This window comes from Symphalangus syndactylus, chromosome 9, assembly GCF_028878055.3.
Source record: "Symphalangus syndactylus isolate Jambi chromosome 9, NHGRI_mSymSyn1-v2.1_pri, whole genome shotgun sequence".
Lineage (NCBI taxonomy): Eukaryota > Metazoa > Chordata > Mammalia > Primates > Hylobatidae > Symphalangus > Symphalangus syndactylus.
This window is the reverse complement of record NC_072431.2, coordinates 111,544,931-111,568,256: the sequence shown is the minus strand read 5'-3', so window position 1 is coordinate 111,568,256 and position 23,326 is coordinate 111,544,931. Positions and strand designations below refer to the sequence as shown.

Sequence of the window (23,326 nt, the reverse complement as noted above, 5' to 3'; positions counted from 1 at the left end):
TATGGACAGGAAAGGCCTATTTAAGCAAAACATAAACATCCAGAAACAATGAAGAAAAAAAGAAAAACTGCCTAATTTAGCTACATTGGGGTCCCCAACCCCCGGACTGTGGGTCTGTGGCCTATCAGGAACTGGGTCTCACAGCAAGAGGTGAGGCAATTACTGCCTGATGTCAGATCAGCAGCCACATTAGATTCTCATGAAAGTGTGAACCCTATTGTGAACTGTGCATGCGAGGGATCTAGGTTGTGCGCTCCTCATGAGAATCTAATATCTGATGATCTGAGATGGAACAGTTTTATCCTGAAACCATCCATACCCCACCAACCACCACCACCAGTCCAGGGAAAAATTGTCTTCCACAAAACTGGTTCCTGGTACCAAAAAGGTTGGGGACCACAGAGTTGCATAATTGTTAAACTTTGTATAATGAGAGAAATCTTTAAACGAAGTTAAAAGATTGAAACATCTAAATCTGTAACATATTTGCAACATAAGTAATAAATAAGTCAAAAAGAAAAAGAGGCAACTCAATTTTTTTTCTTGTGCAAAGGAACATTGGCAGAGACTTTTCATCATCTCTAATTTTCATTTTGTCCTCCTTCCATAATAATAAAAATTTTAATTGGACATGTAGTTGCCCAAAATAAAGTGCATATTTCACAGCCTCCCATAAAGCTTAGTCACATGAGGCCACATGGAGTCACATGGGCTTTCTGCCCACAGCAATGTAAGGAGAGAGTCATGCGGGACTTTCCAAGAACCTTCTTAAGAGATAATCTGTGTGAGCCCTTGACATCCTTCATCTGTTCATTCATCCTGCCACCCAGAGGGCAGATGCTTCTGTCTTGGACCTTGAGGGCTGGAAGAAGAATGCAGTAGGATACAAGGCTGCAGAGGGGGCAACAGCAGACCAGGGAGACCAGGTATGTCAAACTGAGCGATTTGGACCAGACCCTATAATCAGAAGTCTCACTCAATCCTATCACACCCAATGTCTCCTTTTTTTTTTTTCTTTTGAGACCGAGTTTCACTCTAGTCACCCAGGCTGGAGTGCAGTGGCACAATCTCAGCTCACTGCAACCTCTGCTTCCCAGGTTCAAGAGATTCTCCTGCCTCAGCCTCCCAAGTAGCTGGGATTACAGATGCCTACAACCACACCCAGCTAATTTTTGTATTTTTAGTAGAGACAGGGCTGGGCATGGTGATTGTTGTTCATGCCTGTAATCCCAGCACTTTGGGAGGCCAAGGCGGGTGAATCATCTGAGATCAGGAGTTCGAGACCAGCCTGGCCAATATGGTGAAACCCTGTCTCTACCAATGTCCCCTTTCTATTGAAAGATTCTGTAGCTTGCCCTTTACTATCCTGAAGTGAAAATCATGGATCACATAACCTATCTGCACTCCTAATTTTTAATAATACAATATCTTAACTATAATATAAAGGAAAAAAAGCAAAGTAATTAAATAAAATACTATGCTCAGACACACCCATACCTACTAGAAAAGAAATACTACTGATCACCAAACTGCTGTCCCCATCCCCATAAACACTTCTGGAAGCAATAAAGAGCCAAGGAAAGCTTCTCAAGCAGAAAATAACTTCATATCTTAGCCCAAGTTCCCCAGAAAACAGAGCTTAAGGGTAGGATTAAGGTGCTAAAATTTTACTGAGAAGTAAAGCCTCAGAGCAGTGAAGTGAAGGAAGAATTGAAAACAAACACAACTGCTTACTGCTTTATGACAAGCCATAAAGAGGCAAAGCCAATTTTAGCTTTACTCGAAAGCTAAAAAGTACACTGCTTGGCCACACAAGATGTCCCTGGACAGGGTATGTGGGAAAACCATGCCCTGGACAAGTCCATGGAAGGGACTCCGTTCTCCTGCTCGTCAAAGTTGCCCCAGAGGATTTAACCCTGGCTTCTTTACCCAGAAGTAGGGGAGAAGCCAACAGTATGGTTGGTCTGCCTCAAGTAGAATTGCAGGGGCCTGCACAGAGCAATAATCCGAGGGTCTGTGAAATTGATCAAGCTGAGAGAATCTACAGAGGTAGCGAAGATGTGTCTGATATACATGGTTAGATTTGTGCTTTCAAAAAAATGGTCCCTAGAAGGTGTAGAGTGTGGATTTGAAGGGTGTAGAAGGTGGTGACAGCAGGGACACAAAAAGACCAGATAACAAGCTGGGCCAGGCATGGTGGCTCATGTCTGTAATCCCAGCACTTTGGGAGGCTGCAGTGGGTGGATCACCTGAGGTCAGAAGTTTGAGACCAGCCTGGCCAACATGGTGAAACCCCCATCTCTACTAAAAATACAAAAATTAGCTGGGCATGGTGACACATGTCTGTAATCCCAGCTACTCAGGAGGCTGAGGCAGGAGAATCACTTGAACCGGGGAGGCAGAGGTTGCAGTGAGCTGAGATCTCACCACTGCACTCCAGCCTGGGTGACAGAGTGACTCTGTCTCAAATAATAATATTAATTAATTAATAATTAATTCAGCAATCACTGCAGAAACTCAACCCCGTCAACTGAGCCAAATTTCTGAAAAGAAAATAAATTGTTATCTATTTTTAAATAAAAAAGAACCTCATTTACTGTTGGGAGAAAAAGCTGAGTGTCCGGAGAGAAGCTGAGGCAGGGCTTGCATGTCTGCTAGACTTGCTGGCTCCTTGCTTCTAGCACTCCCATTATCTCAAGCGGCGATATATTTTTCATTCACTTGATACACTGTTTCCTTTCAACCCCCACATCCTCACCACCTGTTTCTTTGTTTGAACACCATTAAATAGCCTGGGCTCCCAGAGCTCTGGGCCTTCACAGGCTCCACACTCACGATGGCCCCCTGGTCCCACTTTCTCTCTCAAACTGTCTTTTTCTCATTCCTTTGACTCAGCAGGACTTCGTTGCCCCCACGACCTGGTGTTGGGTCTGATCACCCCAACATTTACAGATAACAACTAAAAAATAATCATAAGTAAACAGACAACATGCGGCTTAGAAATGGAAGAATTGTTCTTAGAAATGGAAGAATTGTTCTTAGAAACACTGGAAAGGATATCCTCAGAGTTTTCTAGCGCAGTCAGTAAAGTCTGGATCAGAAAACTTCTCCTACACCACATGCCCTTATCACTCCCACTCAGTGTGTAAATGATTGCCTGAAGTGTGGACAGTGTGTGCCTGTATATCAAAGATATGAAATAAACATCAGTAGGATCCTTACGATGCACTCAGAGAGCAGGGCTAGTGTCTTTGGCTAGAGGAGTAGCTGTAACTTTGTCTCCGTTTGTTATGTTTGAAGGCATGTAGTTTGCTCTCTGATATACCAGAATCCAATTAACTCAAATGGCTTACAGACCACACAAATAGGAGGCAGTAGCTGCTGTCCAATGCCTACCACACTGCAGGTACTCAACAAATGCTAACAAAATCCATTTGTTTACTTATGCAACCAACATTTACTGAATGCCAAATATGTGCCAAACACTGTTCTAGACATTGGAGATAGAGCAAACACATTTTTAAAATTTCTCTTTTTTGTATTATAAAAGTATTAAAGATTGTGCACAAAATGAAGCAATACAGGGATATATTTAAAAAAAAAAAAAAAAAGCTAATCAGCCCCGTCCATACCCCATACCTTCCAAACCTACCCCTCTGAGGTAACCAATTACTTTTGTTTTTCTTTTTTTGAGACAGGCGCTGGCTCTATTGCCCAGGCTAAAGTGGAGTGGCATGAACATGGCTCACTGCAGCCTTGATCTCCTGGGTTCAAGTGATCCTCCCACTTCAACCTCCTGAGTAAGCTGGGACTATAGGCACATGCCATCAAACTCACCTAGTTTTTTAATTTTTGTAGAGACTGGGTCTATGTTGCCCAGGCTGGTCTTGAACCCCTGGCCTCAAGAGATCCTCTTACCTCCGCCTCTCAAAGTGCTGGGATTACAAGCATAAACACACCATGCCTGGCCCAGTGTATTTTTTTCTAATATTTTTAATTGACAAAAATTATACATATTTATTGCGTACAATACATTGTTTTGAAATATGTATACACTGTGGGGTAGCTAAATTGAGCTTATTAACGTATTACTTCACATACCTATCTTTTTTTGAGGTAAGAACACTTAAAGTCTAATCTTTTAGCAATTTTCGAGAACACGATGTATTGTTATTAACTGTATTCACCATAGCATACAATAGATCTCCTAAACTTATTCCTCCTAACTGAAATTTTGTATCCTTTGACCAACATCTCCCCAACACCCAATTCTCAGCCCCTGGTAACCACTATTCCACTCTCTGCTTCCATGAGTTCAACTTCTTTAGAATTCATGTACAAACGAGATTATGCAGTATTTGTCTCTCTGTATCTGACTTATTTCACTTAATATAATGTCTTCTGGGTTCATTCAGGGTGTCACAAATGGCAGGATGTCCTTCTTTCTTGAAGTTGGATAGTATTCATATAGAGCATTTACATTTTATTAGGCATTATAAGTAATCTAGAGATGATTTAAAGTATATGGGAGGGGGCGGGGCACAGTGTCTCACACCTGTAATCACTGCATTTTGAGGGGCCAAGACGGGAGGATCACTTGGAACTAGGAGTCCAAGACCAGCCTGGCCAACATGGTGAAGCCCCATCTTTATATAAAAAATAAAAGTATATGGGATGATATGTGTAGGTTATATGAAAATACTGTATCATTTTAAATCAGGGACTTGAACATCAGCAGATTTGGGTATCTGCAGGGTGTTCTGGAACTAATCACCCACAGATCACAAAAGATAATTGTGCTTGGTAATTTGTCGTTTTTTGACAAATGTCTATTCAAATCCTTTGACCATTTTTTAATTGCATTCTTTGTTTTCTTACTATTGAGTTGTTTCAGTTCCTTATTATTTTAGATATTAATCCCTTATCAGATGTATGGTTTGCAAATATTTTCTCCCATTCTGTAGGTTGTCTCTTAACTCTGTAGATTATTTCCTTGGCTGTGCAGAAGCTTTTTAGTTTGATACAATCCCATTTGTCTATTATTACTTTTGTTGCCTGTGCTTTTGGGTTTATATTTAAAAATTCAGGCCTGGGTACAGTGGCTCATGCCTCTAATCCTAACACTTCAGGAGGCCAAGGCAGGAGGATCTCTTGAGGCCAGGAGTTTGAGACCATCCTGGGCAACATAGCAAGGCCTCGTCTTTAAAAAAATTAGCTGGAAATAAAGGGAATTCAATTAGGAAAAGAGGAAGTCAAATTGTCCCTGTTTGCAGATGATATGATTGTATATCTAGAAAACCCCATCGTCTCAGCCCAAAATCTCCTTAAGCTGATAAGCAACTTCAGCAAAGTCTCAGGATACAAAATCAATGTACAAAAATCACAAGCATTCTTGTACACCAATCACAGACAAACAGAGAGCCAAATCATGAGTGAACTCCCATTCACAATTGCTTCAAACAAAATAAAATACCTAGGAATCCAACTTACAAGGGATGTGAAGGACCTCTTCAAGGAGAACTACAAACCACCGCTCAATGAAATAAAAGAGGATACAAACAAATGGAAGAACATTCCATGCTCATGGGTTGGAAGAATCAATATCGTGAAAATGGCCTACTGCCCAAGGTAATTTATAGATTCAATGCCATCGCCATCAAGCTACCAATGACTTTCTTCACAGAATTGGAAAAAACTACTTTAAAGTTCATATGGAAACAAAAAAGAGCCCGCATTGCCAAGTTAATCCTAAGCCAAAAGAACAAAGCTGGAGGCATCATGCTACCTGACTTCAAACTACACTACAAGGCTACAGTAACCAAAACAGCATGGTACTGGTACCAAAACAGAGACATAGATCAATGGAACAGAACAGAGCCCTCAGAAATAATGCTGCACATCTACAACTTCTGATCTTTGACAAACCTGACAAAAACAAGCAATGGGAAAAGGATTCCCTATTTAATAAAAGGTGCTGGGAAAACTGGCTAGCCATATGTAGAAAACTGAAACTGGATCCCTTCCTTACACCTTATACAAAAATTAATTCAAGATGGATTAAAGACTTACATGTTAGACCTAAAACCATAAAAACCCTAGAAGAAAACCTAGGCAATACCATTCAGGACATAGGCATGGGCAAGGACTTCATGTCTAAAACACCAAAAGCGACGGCAACAAAAGCCAAAATTGACAAATGGGATCTAATTAAACTAAAGAGCTTCTGCACAGCAAAAGAAACTACCATCAGAGTGAACAGGCAACCTACAAATTGGGAGAAAATTTTTGCAACCTACTCATCTGACAAAGGGCTAATATCCAGAATCGACAATACTCAAACAAATTTACAAGAAAAAAACAAACAACCCCATCAAAAAATGGGCAAAGGATATGAACAGACACTTCTCAAAAGAAGACATTTATGCAGCCAAAAAACACATGCAAAAATGCTCATCATCACTGGCCATCAGAGAAATGCAAATCAAAACCACAGTGAGATACCATCTCACACCAGTTAGAATGGCCATCATTAAAAAGTCAGGAAACAACAGGTGCTGGAGAGGATGTGGAGAAATAAGAACACTTTTACACTGTTGGTGGGACTGTAAACTAGTTCAACCGTTGTGGAAGTCAGTGTGGCAATTCCTCAGGGATCTAGAACTAGAAATACCATTTGACCCAGCCATCCCATTACTGGGTATATACCCAAAGGATTATAAATCATGCTGCTATAAAGACACATGCACACATATGTTTATTGTGGCACTATTCACAATAGCAAAGAGTTGGAACCAACCCAAATGTCCAACAACGATAGACTGGATTAAGAAAATGTGGTACATATACACCATGGAATACTATGCAGCCATAAAAAATGATGAGTTCATGTCCTTTGTAGGGACATGGATGAAACTGGAAACCATCATTCTCAGTAAACTATCGCAAGGACACAAAACCAAACACCGCATGTTCTCACTCATAGGTGGGAATTGAACAATGAGAACACATGGACACAGGAAGGGGAACATCACACACCGGGGACTGTGGTGGGGTGGGGGAAGGGGAGAGCGATAGCATTAGGGGATATACCTAATGCTAAATGACGAGCTAATGGGTGCAGCACACCAACATGGCACATGGATACATATGTAACAAACCTGCACATTGTGCACATGTACCCTAAAACTTAAAGTATAAAAAAAAAAAAAAAAAAAGAATTGTACAAGAATGAAAAAAAAAATTAGCTGGGTATAGTGGTGTGCGCCTGTATTCCTTATTAATTGGGAAACTAAGGCAGGAGGATCCCTTGAGCCCAGGAGTATGAGGCTGCAGTACAGTTATGCTCCTGCCACTGCACTCCAGCCTGGGCAACAGAGCAAGACCCTGTCTCTGAAAATAAATGTTTAAAAATCTTTAAATAGATTTTATGATTCCAAGTCATCAAAGAACATGAGATGTCTTTCCATTTGTTCAGATAACATAACTTTACTTGAGCTTTTATAACTTTAAATAGGTCTTATATCTTATTAATTTTACTGTCAAGGTGAAATTATTTTGATTTCTGAAATTTGCTTTAAAGTACTCCAGTAGGTAAGGTGGAGAGGCAGGATGAAACAAGAAGGGCAGAATATTGACAATTGTTGAAGCTGGGTTATGGGTACTATTCTCTGGGTTTTTGTGGATGGTTTGGTATTTTGAAATTATACTCCTCCCTGCTCTGTCGCCTGCCACCGCTCCCCGAGCCCGAGTGGTTCACCGCACCGTGAAGACACATTGCAGACGCCAGGAACTCGAGCCTCCAATCCCAGACGCTATGTCCAGCAAAGGCTCCGTGGTTCTGGCCTACAGTGGCAGCCTGGACACCTCCCGCATCCTCATGTGGCTGAAGGAACAAGGCTATGACTTCATTGTCTACCTGGCCAACATTGGCCAGAAGGAAGACTTCGAGGAAGCCAGGAAGAAGGCACTGAAGCTTGGGACCAAAAAGGTGTTCATTGAGGATGCCAGCAGGGAGTTTGTGAAGGAGTTCATCTGGCCGGCCATCCAGTCCAGTGCGCACTGTATGAGAACCTCTAGCTCCTGGGCACCTCTCTTGCCAGGCCCGGCATCGCCAGCAAAGAAGTGGAACTCGCCCAGCGGGAGAAGGCCAAGTATGTGTTCCACGGCACCGCGGGAAAGGGAAACGATCAGGTCCGGTTTGAGCTCACCTGCTACTTGCTGGCCCCCCAGATAAAGGTCATTGCTCCCTGGAGGATGCCCGAGTTCTACAACCGGTTCAAGGGCCTCAATGACCTGATGAAATAGGCAAAGCAACATCGGGTTCCCATTCCAGTCACTCCCCAGAGCCCGTGAAGCGTGGACGAGAACCTCATGCACATCAGCTATGAGGCTGGAATCCTGGAACCCCAAGAACCAAGTGCCTCCAGGTCTCTACACAAAGACCCAGGACCCAGCCAAAGCCCTCAACACCCCTGACATTCTTGAGATCGAGTTCAAAAAAGGGGTCCCCGTGAAGGTGACCAACGTCACGGATGGCACCACCCACCAGACCTCCTTGAAGCTCTTCGTGTACCTGAATGAAGTTGCAGGCAAGCACAGCGTGGGCAGTATTGACATCGTGGAGAACCGCTTCATTGGAATGAAGTCCTGAGGTATCTGCGAGGCCCCAGCAGGCACCATCTTTTACCACACTCATTTAGACATCAAGGCCTTCACCATATACCGAGAAGTGTGCAAAATCAAACAAGGCCTGGGCTTGAAATTTGCTGAGCTGGTGTATACCAGTTTCTGGCATAGCCCTGAGTGTGAATTTGTCCGCCACTGTAATACCAAGTCCCAGGAATGAGTGGAAGGGAAAGTGCAGGTGTCCGTCCTCAAGGGCCAGGTGTACATCCTCGGTCGGGGGTCCCCACTGTCTCTCTACAACGAGGAGCTGGTGAGCATGAACGTGCAGGGGGATTATGAGCCAATTGATGCCACGGGTTCATCAACATCAATTCCCTCAGGCTGAAGGAATGTCATCTCCAGAACAAGGTCACTGCCAAACAGACCCCTGAACAATGAGGAGCTGGGGCCTCCCCAATTTGCAGATTCCCCAAGTACAGGCGCTAATTGTGATAATTTGTCATTGTGACTTGTTCTCTCCAGCTGGCAGCGTAGTGGGGCTGCCAGGCCCCAGCTTTGTTCCCTGGTCGCCCTGAAGCCTGCAAACGTCGTCATCGAAGGGAAGGGTGGGGGCAGCTGCGGTGGGGAGCTACAAAATGACAATTAAAAGATTTTTAAAAATTACACTCCTAAGTATTTTAAGCTTGTATAAAACTGTAGAAAATAAAATAGTTTTCTAATTTCCTTTCAAAGTACTTACTGCTAATATAGAGAGAAGTTGGTGCTTTTTGTATATTTATCTTGCATCTGCCCACTTTTCCAAAATGACCTACAATTCAAATAGTTTATTACTAAAGTCCCTCGAGTTTTCTAGGCAAATAATGAAGTCACACAGACAAGCATAAACAGTTTTATTTCTTCTTTTTCAAAGTTTATGGCAATTATTTTCTTACCTTACTTTGACAGTGTAACATAATAATAGCACATGGACATCCTTTTCTAATTTCTGATTTCAATGAAATGATTTCAGAGTTTTGCTATTTAGAACAATGTTTGCTATTGGGTTTAGAGATACAGTCCTTATCCTAGATAAATAGTTTTCCTTGTATTGTTACTTAGACTTGTTTTTTAATAGAAAAGTCATCACACCCTATTAGCTTAGAATTTTTATTAGGAATGGCTATTAAATTTTATAAAATGTTCCTCCAGTGTATATTGACAGGATCATATGGTTTTTTCCTTTATAGTATTATCATAATTCATTACTAATGGTAATAGATATCTTGATAGTGAACCAGCCTGTATACCTGAAATATATAGAATATGGCATAATTAAAATACTCTATAGCAGTATATTATTATTATATAACTTGATTTTTATTAATACTTTATTTAGAATTTTTGCATCTGTATTAATAAGTGTAAGGATACATAAATAACAAAAGTGTTTTTTCTACTCTCTACTCCCACAGAGTCACTCAACATTTCTGACACCAGATGTGTGGGTTTTTCCCCACACACCAAAACAGTTCTGCAGATGATTCTCCAGTGGACACCAGCTAGGTGGCTGCCAATTCAATTTAACTCTGACACTATCCACCTGGAGATTGCAACCCACAGGTGAGGGCTCAGTCCCACAAGACTGCCCCACCACTGCAGATGCTGGTTGCAAGCACAGATTGTGGCCTGTGCTTCTGACCAACCAGCTCTAAGTCAGGGTTTCCACAACTCCCTCCTGGGATTCAATTAATTTGCTAGAGCAGCTCACAGAACTCAGGGAAACACTTACTTACATTGACCCATTTATTATAAAGGATACAGATGAACAGCCAGCTGGAAGAGATGCATACCACAAGGCATGTGGGAAGGGAAGCAGAGATTCCATGCCCTTCTGGGGTGCCACCCTCCAGGAAACTCCATATGTTCAGCTATCCAGAAGCTCTTCTGAACCCTGTCCTTTCATTTTTATGACGGCTTCATACCTGATTACATTACTACCCATTGGTGATCAACTCAACTTTCAGCCCCTCTTCTCTCCCTAGAGGCTGGAGGTAGGGCTGGAAGTTGGAGCCCTCTAATCATGTCTTGGCCTTCCCAGTAACCAGCCCTCATCCTGAAGATCTCTAGGGGCTCCCAGTCACCAATCACCTCATTGGCATATAAAAGATATTCTTATTACTCCAGAGATGCCAAGGGAGGTTTTTGCCAGTATCACAATAAGTAATATCAAGAGAGCAGAGACTTAACCTGTTTTGTTCCCTGCTATATTCCCTGCCCCTAGAACAGTACCTGACATTCTTAGTAGGTGCTCAATAAACATTTGCTGAATGCATGTGCAAGTGAAATTAGTCTATGATGCCCTTTTCTTTGCATCCCCTGTACCTGATTGAGCTATGAAAGCCGTGCTGGCTTTATTAAATGACTTAAGGAGCTTTCCATCCTGTTTTATGGGTTGTTGTTTTGTTTGTTTGTTTTTTCAGATGGAGTCTCGCTCTGTCGCCCAGGCTGGAGTGCAATGGCGTGATCTTGGCTCACTGAAACCTCCGTCTCCCAGGTTCAAGGGATTCTCTTGCCTTAGCCTCCCAAGGAGCTGGGATTACAGGTGCACAGCCACCACGCCCTGCTAATTTTTGTATTTTTACTAGAGACAGGGTTTCACCATGTTGGCCAGGCTGGTAAGGAAGTCCTGACCTCAAGTGATCCACCCACCTCAGCCTCCCAATGTGCTGGGATTACAGGTGTGAACCACTATGCCCGGCCTGTTTTATGGTCTTGAGTCATTTAAATCCTTGCTGTGCAAAGAGCATGGACCAGTAACATCAGCATCACCTGACAGCTTGTGAGAACTACAGAATTTCAGGTTCTACCTCAGACCTATTGAATCACAGTCTGCAGTTTAACAAGATTTCCAGGTGATTCCTATTGATGTTTGATACATACTAGTTTAAATAACACTGTATTACCTGCTTTTTAAAAAATAGTCAGGTCACACTGAGCTGGGAAATCACCTGGCACCAGCTCTTTTTTAAGGATAGAGCTATAATCATTTCTCCAACCTCTTATGGTAATGAGTCTGTTCAAGTTTTCAGCTTCTCTTTACGTCACTTTTATTCATTTATATTTTGCTAGGAAATCCTCAAGATTTTCAAATAGTTAAAGTTAACATTCTCTTTTTGTTTTTTTTTTTGTTTTTTGAGACAGTTTTGTTGCCCAGGCTGGAGTGCAGTGGTGTGATCATAGCTCACTGCAGCCTCGACCTCCTGGGCTCAAGCAATCCTCCCACCTCAGCCTCCCAAGTAGCTGGGACTATGGGTGTGTGCCATCTAAACCCAGCTAATTTTTAAAGTTTTTATAGAGATGGGGGTTCTCCCTATGTTGCCCAGGCTGGTCTCAAACTTCTGGGCTTAAGCAATCTGCCCACCTCAGCCTCACCAAGTGTTGGGATTACAGATGTGAGCCACTATGCCCAACCAACATTCTCTTTAAATCATTTTTAACCTTTTCTATTTCTGTGGTTATGTGTGGGGAAAAGAGAGATCAGATTGTTACTGTGTCTATGTAGAAAAGGAAGACAAGAAACTCCATTTTGATCTGTACAAAGAAAAATTGTTTTGCTTTGAGATGCTGTTAACCTGTAACTTTAGCCCCAAACCTGTGCTCACAGAAACATGTGCTGTATTGAATCAAACTTTAACGGATTTAGGGCTGTGCAGGATGTGCCTTGTTAACAATATGTTTGCGGGCAGTATGCTTGGTAAAATTCATCACCATTCTCCATTCTCGATTAACCAGGGACACAGTGCACTGCGGAAAGCCGCAGGGACCTCTGCCCAAGAAAGCCTGGGGATTGTCCAAGGTTTCCCCCAACTGAGACGGCCTGAGATATGGCCTCGTGGGAAAGACCTTACCATCCCCCAGCCCGACTTCCCTGAAGGGTCTGTGCTGAGGAGGAGTAGTGAAAGAGGGAGGCCTCTTTGTAGTTGAGATAAGAGGAAGGCTTCTGTCTCCTGCTCATCCCTGGGAATGGAATGTCTCGGTTTAAAGCCCACCATTCCCATTCGTTCTATTCCGAGACAGGAGAAAATCACCCTGTGGCTGGAGGCGAGATATACTGGCAGCAATACTGCTCTGTTACTCTTTGCTACACTAAGATGTTTGTGTAAAGTGAAACAAATCTGGCCTATGTGCACATCCAGGCACAGTACCTTTCCATGAACTTATTCATGATACAGATTCCTTTGCTTACATGTTTCCCTGCTGACCTTCTCCCCACCTGTTGCCCTGCTACACTCGCCTTGCTAAGACAGTAAAAATAATGATCAATAAATACTGAGGGAACTCAGAGACCAGTGCCAGTGCAGATCCTCGCATGCTGAGTGTGCCGGTCTCCTGGGCCCACTGTTCTTTCTCTATACTTTGTCTCTGTGTCCTATTTCTTTTTTTTTTGAGACGGAGTCTCGCTCTGTCGCCCAGGCTGGAGTGCAGTGGCGCAATCTCGGCTCACTGCAAGCTCCGCCTCCCGGGTTCACGCCATTCTCCTGCCTCAGCCTCTCCGAGTAGCTGGGACTACAGGCGCCCGCCACCACGCCCGGCTAATTTTTTGTATTTTTAGTAGAGACGGGGTTTCACCGTGGTCTCTATCTCCTGACCTCGTGATCCGCCCGCCTCGGCCTCCCAAAGTGCTGGGATTACAAGCGTGAGCCACCGCGCCCGGCCCCTATTTCTTTTCTCAGTCTCTCGTCCCACCTGACGAGAAATACCCACATGTGTGGAGGGGCAGGCCCCCTTCAGTTATGTCTCTTTCTTACTCAAAATACAATATAATTGTGCTTTCTTTTTTCTTTAACCTGGTTAGTGATGAGTTTATTTACTTTATTGCTCTTTTCAAAGAAACCAACTTCTGAATTTATATAACCTTTTTTTTTGAGACAGAGTCTTGCTCTGCCCAAGCTGGAGTGCAGTGGCACGATCTCATCTCACTGCAACCTCCGCCTCCTGGGTTCAAGCGATTCTCCTGCCTCGGCCTCTCGAGTAGCTGGGATTACAGGCGCGTGCCACCACGCCCAGCTAATTTTTGTATTTTTAGTAGAGACAAGGTTTCACCATGTTGGTCAGGCTGGTCTGGAATTCCTGACCTCGTGATCCGCCTGCCTTGGCCTCCCAAAGTGCTAGAATTACCAGCATCAGCCACTGCACCCGGCCTATATAACCTTTTGATACTTAGGTTTTGCTTTCTATTTTGTTAATTTCGGCCTTAATTTTGTAACTTCCCTTTTCTTAATTTCTCTTGGTTAATTTTCTCTTTATTTTTTACATATTTCTTCTAAGTTCTTAAGATGAGTTTATCTTCAGTCTCTTGTCTGTACAATGAAAGCTATTTAAGTCAATCTATTTTATTCTGAAAATAGCTTTTGCTATATCCTACAGATTCTTGTATAAAATGTTAGACTTTACATTGCTAAGCGTGCAAGTTCAGCATTGATTTCTTTAACAATCCAAAAGTTATCTGGCAGTATAATTCTTCACATCCAAGTGGTCAAGATTTTTAGATACTTTTTAAATTATTAATTTATAATTTTAATTATGTTCAAATACTGTGGCCTGTATTGGTCCATTCTCTCACTGCTATAAAGAACTACCTGACGGTCAGGAGCGGTGGCTCATGCCTGTAATCCCAGCACTTTGGGAGGCCGAGGTGGGCAGATCACCTGAGGTCAGGAGTTCGAGACCAGCCTGGCCAACATGGGTGAAACCCTGTCTCTACTAAAAATACAAAAAAAAAAAAAAAAAAAAAAAAAAAACAATTAGCCAGCCTGGTGGCATGCCGCTGTAATCCCAGCTACTCGGGAAGCTGAGGCAGGAGAATCGCTTGAACCCCGGAGAAAGAAGTTGCAGTGAGCTGAGATTGCGCCATTGCACTCCAGCCTGGACAACAAGAACGAAAACTCCATCTCCAAAAAAAAAAAAAGAACTACATGAGACCGGGTAATTTATAAAGAAAAGAGGCTTCACTGGCTCCCAGTTCTGCAGGCTGTACAGGAAACATGATGCTGGCACCTGTTCAGCTTCTTGGGAGGCCTCAGGAAACTTTCAATCATGTCAGAAGGCAAAGGGGACACAGGCACATCTTACATGGCTGGAGCAGGAGCAGGGTGGGAGGTGTTATACACTTTTAAACAACCAGATCTCATGACAACTCTATCAGCAGAACAGCACTAGAGGAATGGTGCAAAACCATTCGTGAGAAACTGCCCCCATGTCCAACCACCTCCCACCAGGCCCTACCGCCAACCCTGGGGATTACAATTCAACGTGAGATTTGGGTGGGGACACAGATCCAAGCCATATCATGGCCTGTGGTATACCTCTTCTATTTTTTAATATATCAAGAATTGCTTAGGCCAGGTGTGGTGGCTCAAACCTGTAATCCCAACACTTTAGGAGGCTGGTGGGGTGGGGAAGGATCGGAATCACTTTAGGCTAGGAGTTTGAGACCAGCTTGGGTAACATAGTGAGACCTCATCTCGACAAAAAATTTAAAAATTGAAATTAGCTGGACATGGTGCCATGTACCTATAGTCCTAGCTACTCAGGAAGCTGAGGCGGGAGAACTGCTTGGGCCCAGGAGTTTGAAGTTACAGTGAGCTACGATCATGACACTGCACTCCAGCTTGGGTGACAGACGGAGACCCCATCTCCAGGGGAAGAAAAGAAAAAGAATTTCTTTGTGGCCAAATATGGGATCAACTATTTTAAATGTACCATGATCATATGGGGGGAAATGTGTATCTTCTCTATTCAAAGAATATAAAGATCTTTCTAGATCCTCTACACATAAGTGTATGTATGCACGTGGGTGCACACACGCACACAAATGTTTACTGAATTGCTCAATTCCTAAATGTCCTTATTTTTTGCCTCCTGGATTCATTACCAGAAAAGGAGTCTTGATCCAGACCCCAAGAGAGGGTTCTTGGGTCTCACGCAGGAAGGAATTCAAGGTGAGTCACGGAGTGCAGTGAAAGCAGCAAGTTATTTAGAAGCTACTCCCTTCCAGAGTACAGCACCCTCAGAAGGCCAGCAGAGGAACGCACCATCTTTGCTTTAAGTTTTTCTTATGTAGGGGGTCTTTTTTGTTGCTGTTTTTTGTTTGTTTGTTTGTTTGTTTTGAGACAGAGTCTCGCTGTCACTCAGGCTGGAGTGCAGTGGCAGGATCTCGGCTCACTGCAGGCTCCACCCCCCAGGGTTCACGCCATTCTCCTGCCTCAGCCTCCCGAGTAGCTGGGACTACAGGCGCCCGCCACCTCGCCCGGCTAATTTTTTGTATTTTTAGTAGAGACGGGGTTTCACCATGTTAGCCAGGATGGTCTGGATCTCCTGACCTCGTGATCCGCCCGCCTCGGCCTCCCAAAGTGCTGGGATTACAGGCGTGAGCCACTGCGCCCGGCCATGTAGGGGGTCTTATGTATGTAAAGACTAAGCTAAGCTGAGTCTACATGAGGGTGAGCAGACAGCATGACAAAATGTATAATATTGATTTAAATAAAACTATCCTTGACATTCTAGTGTGTGAGGACCTCAAACCATAACTACAATTATATTCAAAGCACATACTGTTATGGATATTGGGACATCTGGACTTTCTGTTATTGTAGGAGTGTGTCCTTGCAGGTGTTAACAAGCTGCTACTTTAGCTGTAAACATCTAAGGACCACGGGTCATGACTGGCAAGGAATGTGCCTTGCTAGTTTTAAGATGGAGTTGATTTTAAAACGGTATCATCCTGGCTCCTCTAGGCTCCTGCTTCCCTAACAGAGATGTCCAAGTTTGATATGCACATATTAAAATCTCTCACTATAATTATTTTATTTCACTAGTCAATATAAGATTAAAGAATCATACAATAGTCAATCAAGACACAAGAGCTAAAGTAATCCCTTTGTTAAGCACCAAATGAATCAGAAAAACATTAAAGGAATTCTGCCAATAAAACTCTCTATAGCTAAACACATTGTGGATTAAATTAATTTTTTCTTCAGAAAAAAAATTCTTTTTCTGTTGATGTCTAATTAAATCCCTCACGCACAAGAACTACATATCAGATTATTTACCTCTTCCCAGCCTGCAAGTTGTAATTATTTCCCTTTGCTCATTTTTAATGTTGGCTTTTGTATCGCTGAAAATGACTGTGCAATTAGATAATGCCATTTAAAAAAAAAAACAAATATTAGGTTTTTCTCCAGAAACAGAGCTATAATGAATACAGTGATGATGAACTAAAAAGCAATTCAGAAACACTTTTTATTATAATACAAAGTCCTATTAAGCTAGCCTACAAATGTGATTGTGAGCAAGTAACTTGACTGCATTGTTCACCTTTAAAGAGATTTCTTCTCTTTTTGGTAAGTCCTCTTTGGGTTTTAAATAAAGGGGTAGATAACATGCAAGACTCAATTGTGTTGTGTCTATGGAGTGAGTCACAGAAGGAGGAAAAATGCCCTCATGACCACCTTTGCTATTAGTCATATTGGCTTACAGCCTTTTAGATTTGGGGGATAGAGCACGTGGAAAACAGCAGGAAAGGATGCAGAGGGTGACTATGAGAGTAACAACAGCTGTTTTCAATTATTCAGCATGTTTACTTTCCACACTGGCACAGCAAATGAGTGGGAAATGATTCTTTACCTGGCCAAATGTCTGGACGTTGGCCTTGAAGTTTACTGTTGCTCCAGACACTTGTGAAATGAACTCCCCTAAACCTGTCGCCGGTCAGAGCATTTTTTCCATTTTAAAAACATAAGTTTATTAATGAATATAGAAACTATCACTGTAAGCTCTTATCTTTGGAAGGGGGGCTAAATTATTTTTTCTCAAAATTCTTTTGAATTTTGTCTTGTCAAGGATGTCTTACTTTGTCCTAAGCCGTATTTAGCATCTACCAAAGTTGATATTTTCTTAAGCCTGCTCATTGTTGTGTAGTTCCTTGGGACAGAAAAGAAACAAAGAATGCAGATGAATAAATGTATTAAACCAATTTCAGAGGAAAGTTTCCCTTGAAAAACAACTCTTTGCCATAATCATCACATTCATTGAGTGACCATCTACCAAATGTTTTACTCTCATGATTTCATGTAATATTGACATTCACCCTACAAAGTAGATGGTATCACAGTGTCTGTTTTATAAGTGAGAAATCCGAGGAACAGGAAGTCAATTTGCCAAGTGTTGCACAGCTGCTAAGTGGAGATTCTAGAGATTCTAACCCAGTGACCTCAAAGTTTCTAGTGGGGCTGTCATCTAGGTTGTGGTCGCTTTGGTTAACAGGAGACGCTAAGGAAAATCAGTACTGGTTACTGAGGATGGAAGAGGCGTAGATATTTCACCACAAGGCGACCAAAACCCCACTTTTAGGCTGGCCACACAGGAGCCCCGAGGAAACCATGCGTCCCCTTCCTCCCGGCCCCCACACTGCCCTGGCCTGGGCGGAGCAGCGGCCGCGGTGTAACTGCTGTTGCCCAGATCCAACCAAGCCCGGTCCCGGTGACGAGCAGCGCCTGCGGGGCCAGAGCGTCTGGGAGCCTTCCATGACCCCAAAGCCCAGGGAGGTCCCCACACCAGCGGCCCCGCGCCCTACCTCGGTCCGCCGTCGAGGGTGCCTGGAAGTCCCCTGCGGGCGCCTGGGAGAGAGTCCGGGGCTTAGCCTCCTCCATCCCCAGCCGTCTGTCACCGCCTCCTAGGCCCCGGCTGGAGCCCCATGGGCGCCTCCCGCGCCTACCAAGGAGCCAAGGAGCCCGGAGACCTCTGGGGGCGCCCTCCATCTGAGGATTCCGCCGCGGCTCCCGCAGCCGCTTCTCCCCATTCGGTGCAGCCCACCTGGCCCAGCTCTCAGCCGGTCTCCCTCGGAGGTCCAAAAAGGGAGAAGGCGGGCCAGGGCTCCCCGCTGGCCGGAGCCGCAGCCCCTTTCCCCCTCCCCCGCCCAGGGACCTTCCCCGGACCCTCCCGGGCGCAGCCCTCACCTGTTGGCCGCACCGCCTCCGAGGAAGGCCCTCGGGCTCCACCTGGCCTCATCACCGCTTCCCTTATCTGGGAGGGGGAGGAAACTCAACCCTCTAGGCCAGGCTCCGTGCTCACTTTAGATACTTTATTTCGCTTAATTCTTAGGGTTTTAACCCCTGAGTTTAAGGCGAAGGATCCGAGGTTCAGAAAAGCCATGCAGGGCAGGGAGGATTCAAACAGCCAAATCTGCTGGTCTCTGTGCTCTAGGTAGTGGAAGAGATTTTGATGGAGTAAGTCGTTTTTTAGCTGTATTCCCTCTGTTAACATAATTAAAACTGGACCACCACCTTCTGGAAAGAGAGGCAGCTGGACAGCACAGGGGCTTTTATGAAAGGGACTAAAGGAAGATAGCATACCCCCAGCCCTCCTCTCAGCTTGGTAATTCTCATTTGCCTTTGAACGTTAACAGAAATTCCAGGCTCAGTAACCAGTTTCAGGAAAATGCTGTGCGTGAATACAAGAGAAGGCGCCTTGGCATGTGGGAAGCATTCTATCCTCTGATGGCCAGATCCTCCTCTCCCGTCTTGGCCTGTGACACAAACACCTTGAGTTGTAAATTCCAAGAGCAAAGTGAGGCATTTTGGCATTTGCCAGGGGTAGTTACGGACACACAGGGAGCCTCAGTACAGTTTATTTGGTGTCTCCATACCTAGCAGACCACATTTTCCAGGCCCCAGGTAAGAGGTGGGAGGGATCTCATTTTAAAGAGATGAGTTGATATTTCTCTTGGCAAAGCTAGCACAGGACTTACTTTTGTCCCCAAAGACTCCTATTCTCACTGCTTGCCCACATGCCTGGGCAGCCTAATGCTCTCTATCCCCATCTTCCCTTCAGGAATGAGTTCCCATCTCTTTCTCAACAGTGGACACCACTCCAGTGTTCCTCCCACCACCTTTAACTGAAAAAACAAACTGCCTTTACAGAACACTATGCACACAGGTCAGCCTGGCTCCTGGAAATGCAAACTGGAGTTTCAAAAAGATGAAAACATTCCTGGAGAATTTTTGGTGTTTTGGAGAGTGCCTCTCGGCAGATCACACACTGTGACAAGTTCTCCAATTGTGAAAATTCAATCATGCTTTCCACAAAGAATCGACTTTTCACACTTAACACTGGAGGTTGCTCATTTTTCCCCAAATCTTGAAGTGGATTTGGGATTAAGATACCAAAGCAAATGCACAGTTCTTCGAGCACTTCTCCTATCCCATGGTGTCTGCATACTGGCAGACAGACACAGGCAGGAAGTAGGGGGCCTCTGCTGATGATTTCCTTGGAATTAGACAGGTTTGACACATCCAGCCCAGAGAAGGCAGAGGCTCCTGTAACCCCACCCTGCTGCCAGCTGTCAGTGGAAGAAAAATAGCTGGAGGAGGGAGGAGGTCTCACACTCCAGCCTCCCTAATTTGCATGACTTTCTGCTAGCAACTGTATTCTTTTCTCTTAAAATTATTGTAATCACAAATTCTCATTATTAGGGACATGGGACATTGGGAGAGGAGGAAACACTTTATATGAAAAATTTCCGCTTGGTTCCAAGATGGCCAAATAGGAACAGCTCCAGTCTGCAGCTCCCAGCATGATCGATGCAGAAGACGGGTGATTTCTGCATTTCCAACTGAGGTACCTGGTTCATCTCACTGGGACTGGTTGGACAGTGGGTGCAGCCCACGGAGGGTGAGCCAAAGCAGGGCGGGGCATCGCCTCACCCAGGAAGCCCAAGGGGTCAGGGGATTTCCCTTTCCTAGCCAAGGGAAGCCATGACAGACTGTGCCTGGAAAAATGGGACACTCCCGACTAAATACTGCACTTTTCCAAAGGTCTTAGCAAATGGCACACCAGGAGATTATATCCTGCGCTTGGCTCGGAGGGTCCCACGCCCACAGAGCCTTGCTCACTGCTAGTGCAGCAGTCTGAGATCGACCTGCAAGGCAGCAGCCTGGCAGGGGGAGGGGCATCCGCCATTGCTGAGGCTTGAGTAGGTAAAGCTGCTGGGGAAGCTCTAACTGGGTGGAGCCCACCGCAGCTCAGCAAGGCCTGCTGCCTCTGTTGACTCCACTTCTGGGGGGCAGGACATAGCTGAACAAAAGGCAGCAGAAACTTCTGCAGACTTAAACGTCCCTGTCTGACGGCTCTGGAGAGCAGTGGTTCTCCCAACGTGGCGTTTGAGCTCTGAGAACAGACAGACTGCCTCAAGTGGGTCCCTGACCCCCGTGTAGCCTAACTGGGAGACACCTCCCAGTAGGGGCTGACTGACACTTCATACAGGCAGGTGCCCCTCTGGGACGAAGCTTGCAGAGGAAGGATAAGGCATCAATATTTGCTGTTCTGTAATATTTGCTGTTCCGCAGCCTCCGCTGGTGATACCCAGGCAAATAGGGTCTGGAGTGGACCTCCAGCAAATTCCAACAGACCTGCAGCTGAGGGGCCTGACTGTTAGAAGGAAAACTAACAAACAGAAAGGAATAGCATCGACATCAACAAAAAGGACATCCACACCAAAACCCCATCTGTAGGTCATCGACATCAAAGACCAAAGGTAGATAAAACCACAAAGATGGGAAGAAACCAGAGAAGAAAAGCTGAAAATTCTAAAAACCAGAGTGCCTATACTCCTCCAAAGGATCACAGCTCCTTGCCAGCAACAGAACAAAGCTGGACAGAGAATGACTTTCACGACTTGACAGAAGTAGGCTTCAGAAGGTCAGTAACAACAAACTTCTCCAAGTTCAAAGAGGATGTTCGAACCCATTGCAAGAAAGCTAAAAACCTTGAAAAAAGATTAGACGAATGGCTAACTAGAATAACCAGTGTAGAGAAGACCTTAAATTACCTGATGGAGCTGAAAACCATGGCACGAGAACTACGTGATATGCGCACAAGCTTCACTAGCCAATTCGATCAAGTGGAAGAAAGGGTATCAGTGATTGAACATCAAATGAATGAAATGAAGCAAGAAGAGAAATTTAGAGAAAAAAGAGTAAAAAGAAACAAACAAAGTCTCCCAGAAATATGGGACTATGTGAAAAGACCAAATCTACATCTGATTGGTGTACCTGAAAGTGATGGGGAGAATGGAACCAAGTTGGAAAACACTCTTCAGGATATTATCCAGGAGAACTTCCCCAACCTAGCAAGGTAGGCCAACATTCAAATTCAGGAAATACAGAGAACACAACAAAGACACTCCTTGAGAAGAGCAACTCCAAGACATATAATTGTCAGATTCACCAAAGTTGAAATGAAGGAAAAAATGCTAAGGGCAGCCAGAGAGAAAGGTCAGGTTACCCACAAAGGGAAGCCCATCAGACTAACAGCGGATCTCTCGGCAGAAACTCTACAAACCAGAAGAGAGTGGGGGCCAATATTCAACATTCTTAAAAGAATTTTCAGGGCCGGGCGCGGTGGCTCACGCTTGTAATCCCAGCACTTTGGGAGGCCGAGGCGGGTGGATCATGAGGTCAGGAGATCAAGACCACGGTGAAACCCCGTCTCTACCAAAAATACAAAAAAAATTAGCCGGGCGTGGTGGCGGGCGCCTGTAGTCCCAGCTACTCGGAGAGGCTGAGACAGGAGAATGGCGTGAACCTGGGAGGCGGAGCTTGCAGTGAGCTGAGATTGCGCCACTGCACTCCAGCCTGGGTGACAGAGCAAGACTCCGTCTCAAAAAAAAAAAAAAAAAAAAAAAAATTTTCAGCCCAGAATGTCATATCCAGCCAAACTAAACTTCATAAGTGAAGGAGAAATAATATCCTTTACAGACAAGCAAATGCTGAGAGATTTTGTCACCACCAGGCCTGCCTTACAAGAGCCCCTGAAGGAAGCACTAAACATGCAAAGGAACAACGGTACCAGCCACTGCAAAAACATGCCAAATTGTAAAGACCATCGATGCTAGGAAGAAACTGAATAAACTAACAGGCAAAATAACCAGCTAACATCATAATGACAGGATCAAATTCACACATAACAACATTAACCTTGAATGTAAATGGGCTAAATGCTCCAATTAAAAGACACAGACTGGCAAATTGGATAAAGAGTCAAGACCCATCAGTGTGCTATATTCAGGAGACCCATCTCACGTGCAGAGACACACATAGGCTCAAAATTAAGGGATGGAGGAAGATCAACCAAGCAAATAGAAAACAAAAAAAGGCAGGGGTTGCAATCCTAGTCTCTGATAAAACAGACTTTAAACCAACAAAGATCAAAAGAGACAAAGAAGGCCATTACATAATGGTAAAGGGATCAATTCAACAAGAAGAGCTAACTATCCTAAATATATATGTACCCAATACAGGAGCACCCAGATTCATAAAGCAATTCCTTAGAGACCTACAAAGAGTCTTAGACTCCCACACAATAATAATGGGAGACTTTAACACACCACTGTCAACATTAGACAGATCAACGAGACAGAGGTTAACAAGGATATCCGGGAATTGAACTCAGCTCTGCACCAAGCAGACCTAATAGACATCTCCAGAATTCTCCACCCCAAATCAACAGAATATACATTCTTTTCAGCACCACAACACACCTGTTCCAAAATTGACTACATAGTTGGAAGTAAAGTACTCTTCAGCAAACGTAAAAGAACAGAAATTATAACAAACTGTCTCAGACCACAGTGCAATCAAACCAGAACTCAGGATTAAGAAACTCA

At 44.1% G+C, this 23,326-nt stretch overlaps 1 pseudogene; it reads left to right on the top strand.

Moving 5' to 3' along the window:
* The first annotated feature begins 7,813 nt into the window (after positions 1–7,813).
* Positions 7,814–8,738, top strand: LOC129490274 (argininosuccinate synthase-like; annotated as a pseudogene).
* The last annotated feature ends 14,588 nt before the right edge of the window (positions 8,739–23,326 follow it).